This window comes from Bactrocera tryoni, chromosome 3 (genome assembly GCF_016617805.1).
Source record: "Bactrocera tryoni isolate S06 chromosome 3, CSIRO_BtryS06_freeze2, whole genome shotgun sequence".
NCBI classification, from domain to species: Eukaryota; Metazoa; Arthropoda; class Insecta; order Diptera; family Tephritidae; genus Bactrocera; species Bactrocera tryoni.
Genome location: NC_052501.1, coordinates 56940322 through 56944969, shown reverse-complemented (window position 1 = coordinate 56944969; position 4648 = coordinate 56940322). Strand labels below are relative to the sequence as shown.

The following is a 4648-nucleotide window of genomic DNA, read 5'->3' as shown; positions in this document are numbered from 1 at the left end:
GGTTTGAATGTCATCATGGTCTAAATCAGAACAAGTGCAATAATACTCAGCTTGAAATGATATTATAGACTTCATATTCATACATTCATTGTGTTTGGCCCATTGTGGAGATTCGTGGTGGCTGTGGTTTAAACCCAAATGCAGGCAGGGCATTTGTCCAATGTGGAGTCGCATTGCGGCCAGGGTTGGCCTCGAACCCGACCAAGGCGGCTAGGGCGTCTCACCCGAACCAATTGGAACCAAGGTATAAGTGCAGAATGCATTCGAATTTTCGTTATCCAAAGTGTGAGTGCTGAATGCATTTATGCTTTGGGGCACTGATCAACGCATTGTATTGATCTACGTGCTTCTAGAAATAGAAAGCACCGTAGAGTTAGGCCTTCGTAGGCAGGAATTCACGTAAAACACAACGGACTCTGTATCCCAAGAATTCATAAACAAAAATTTAATTATAATCTCAAAATAACTAGCAATGTTATTACGGTTTGTCTTTTAGCACGATTCGTGCGCCACCCTGTAAAAGTGTTGAAATTTATTGAGCTTACAAAGAGTCTGGGAATAAGCTTGAAACAAATCGGTATGCTTTTTGATAACAAAATAAAATTTACCAAATTTTCAGATTAATAAACAACTACATATATGTATAAACATTTGCAAGTGGTAATTATAAAATTGAGTTCTTATTTAAATGACAGGCTTCAAAATATTGGTTTAGGTGGGTCTGGTGGAGAATAATTTTAAGACCTATTTCTCGAATCGCGTTTTCTAATGACTTTATCCAGCTAACCCAATCATCCGCCGTGTTAAATTGGAATGCTTATACGCACGTGGGTTTATATGTGAGACATCGCACACTCACTGGAAAAGAGCCACATCTCATACGCACACCAAATGCAAAACTTTCACTACTCAAAAAATGGTAAATGCTCAGGATCAGTAATAGTTTTCTGGTTAAGTAAGATAGTGATGACAGTGAAATTTCTTTTATAGTAAGTGTATTCTAAAAAAGTGATATATGTATTTAAAAATTTATTTTGAAAATTTTTAAGTTCTGAAGTACTTTTTGTTATGTGTCCTTGCGCTTGGTGTTTCTTTAGATCATACAATTGATTTAATTTTTCGGTGTTCTGTTATCTCATACAGCTTTTGCTTCAAAAGTGTAACAGTACTCAACAAATCTCAAGGAGAAATTTCCGACTGATGTGCTAAGAGATCTCTGGGGTATTTAAGGTGCCCTGATTACGAATTTGAGTACAAAATTTTTCATCACATATAAGTAGCTGTTTTAGTCAATTTAGTAAATAGTGGTTTGGGACCAGTTGTGCACAACACAAAAATCCTACGTGTTTGGAAATTTTTTACTATCAGTTCCGGTTTAGCGACGAAAATTGAGCAAGAAACAGCCTCTAACATATGACTGTTGCAAACTGACTGTAAACTAGTGTAAAGTGAACTAAATATCTATAAATTACGGTGTACCTTTTTTCAAAAGAATTTTTAACATCACTGCTTCAATTAGTAATACCATAAAGTATAGAATTGTAAACTTTAGTATTTGCGACATATGACAACCCTCTTCAATCCAATCAGTCAGAGTTGTAGGCTTTGTAAATCTCTTTTTAAAACCTTTTCTTACATACGGACAGTCCTCTTATAATTATATATACTGCAGTAATGTAAGCAATGTATATTCATAAATACATACATATGTATATACCAATTTCTGGTGCTTTTGGATTCAAATAGTACGCTTAGAATATGATACTCGCGCATTCGCTTACTTTTGCGTAAGCGTTGCGCACTGAATCATTTTCCGCATATGTACTTATGTATGCCCATACTGTTAAATTGCCCGCTTCGACTGGAATTCATTCCTCCCAAAAGGGTCTCTTGTTCGTGGTGATAATTAAGACACAAGGGAGCCAAGCTAATTTTATGAACTAAACAGCCGGCTATCAAATAATAGAGATAATGAAACATATTGACTCATTAAAATCAATTTGAATAAAGACTTATATGTAAGCTAATCAATGACTAGATTTAATAATTCTTTGCTTTTATAGTTATAATAAAAACCTTTGTAAACTTTTATTTCCAGGTCGGATTTTAAACCCAAAGATAGGACAAATAAACTCCAAAATGGTTGGTGTTGCTGCCGGCTCTAACGAGCACAGTATGTCGTCCACGAAGAATCCTATGATAAAGTATATGCTGAAAACACGAGAGAATCATGCACGTAATCAGAAATACGACTACTCCCATGTCTTTCGTCGCAAGACACGTTTCGAAATGTTCCGACTCTCTGTCATTGCGATGGCCATTGAGTTCGCCTATGCCGCAGAAACGTCTTTTGTTTCGCCGATATTGTTACAAATTGGCATTGACCACAAACTCATGACTATGGCAGGGTGTTTCGCCGATAATCGGTTTCTTTATCTCACCGCTATTAGGTTCGCTAAGTGATCGTTGTACACTTAGTGGGAAGACGTCGACCGATTATTACTTTCCTGTCGGTGGGTATATTACTTGGCGATATTGGTACCATGGGGAAAGGATCTTGGGATATTATTGGGTGATATCGGCTATAATGTAACAACAACCAGCAATTTGAGTGTTGTGAATGAGGGATTAGAGGCTGCCTTGGTATCAAGTGAAGTGGACAGTGCAGGGCCCATTACCTTCCAATTTCAAATTTGCCGCAATATTGACAATTTTGGGTATGGTGATGTTAGATTTGGATGCTGACACGTGTCAAACACCGGCTCGTACGTACATGCTGGACGTGTGTATACCCGAGGATCAAGCTCGTGGGCTCACCACCTTTTCACTACTGGCAGGATTCGGTGGTACAATTGGCTACGCTATTGGAGGTATCAATTGGGAGAAAACAAAATTTGGTTTGTACAATTAAATTTTCTTGTACGACTTGTATGTTAGTATGAAATACATATATGCTCGTATTAATGGTTGTAGGTGCAGCACTTGGCGGTAATATTCCTACAGTTTTCGGAATGGTTACCGTTATATTCATAATTTGCTACTTTGTCACCATTACAACGTTCCGCGAAATTCCGCTAAACCTGATTGAGCGTGACGAAATGTTGAGACCTCTTTCAGCGTCAGCTATCAAGAAAGAAATCAGTAAAAGAACAATGCCATATACTACATTAAAGAGGTATGAGTTTGACGTACCTGAGTATTCAAGCAGTTGCTGTTTAGGCTTTGCATTAATTATGAGCTCTTCCGATTTAGACTGATGTGCTGGAGTTACAAAATGCTACAGCCCAAAAGAATTACAATACAATGACTCCAATGGGTAGCTATCAGAACGGTATTTCACCATCTAAGGAAATTACAGGTAAATCAAACGAGCCATCTCAATCAAATAACAATAGCACTATGGCTATTGAATTAGATGAATGTGTGGATACGCCCATAACTTTGGCGAAGTACCTGAAGAGTATTTTTATCATGCCGACTTCAATGCGCATACTCGCTTTAACGAATCTGCTTTGCTGGATGGGTCATGTGACATATTGTTTGTATTTCACGGACTTTGTGGGTGAAGCTGTATTCAATGGTGATCCAACGGTGAGTTCCTGTCTCAATTGATCTGTCGTACATATTTCAAGAGTTTCCTTCATATTTAGGCTTTGCCGGGCACAGAAGCAGCTCAGTTATATGAAGCTGGCGTTCGTTTTGGTTGCTGGGGCATGTCTGTGTATGCTCTATCCTGCTCCATTTACTCAATAGCAGTATCAAAGCTGAGGAAACTGTTAGGGTAAGTCACATATGATTATAATAACTGCTGTAAACAGTGTCACAATATTCCGCTTCTTTGTTTTTTCAGCACTAAGGTTGTCTATATTACTGGTATTGTGTATTATGGCGTCGGTATGCTGATATTGGCCATTTGGCCAACCAAGTGGGGTGTAATCGTATTCAGCACTTCGGCCGGCATATTATACGGCACTATTTTCACAATTCCATACATTTTGGTGGCCAATTATCATGCCAAAGATTGTGTAAGTACTTTACCACTGCTGCTCATAACTAAATTTTAGTCTATTTGTATTTTCTTTGCCCTTTTGTAGTTCCGCATGCATAATGGTGAGTCGGTTCCGCTAAAACAGGCGCGTGGTTTGGGCACCGACGTGGCCATCATAAGTAAGTATGGTATTTATAAGCGCAACTGGTAATCTCGCTGTCCATAGGTCCATTGATTTCCTGGATGCAGACAACGTGTGCCATATTATATGCGTCTACGTTTTTAGCATTTTTCGCAGCAATATCAGCCACTTTTGTCTTATACGTTTAAGGTTTAATATCATTATTTCACAGATTAGATACCAAAAATGACTCATATCCCATGAAATTATTAGGCTTAAAATGTTTTCTTGTAAATTTATGCGAATTAAATAAATTTGAAAGATTTAAAAGTATTAAAGTATTTAAAGTAAAATTATCTCTTTCAAATGTTTACCACGGCTACTTCTCAGATGGTCCATCCGTTGAGTTCAATTTTCGATGACTCCTTCGAGCATTTCGAATGACACGCGTGATGTTATACTTCAAGGCCTGAATCGAAGCGGGACTGTCCGCATAGACTTAGATCACAAGTTATAAATTACCAAGTTGTTCAATAAGT

The 4648-nt window shown here is 37.8% G+C and overlaps 1 pseudogene; it reads left to right on the top strand.

Annotated features, from left to right (window-relative positions):
- Positions 1-870: 870 nt before the first annotated feature.
- LOC120772825 lies at positions 871-4378 on the top strand (annotated as a pseudogene).
- Positions 4379-4648: the final 270 nt, after the last annotated feature.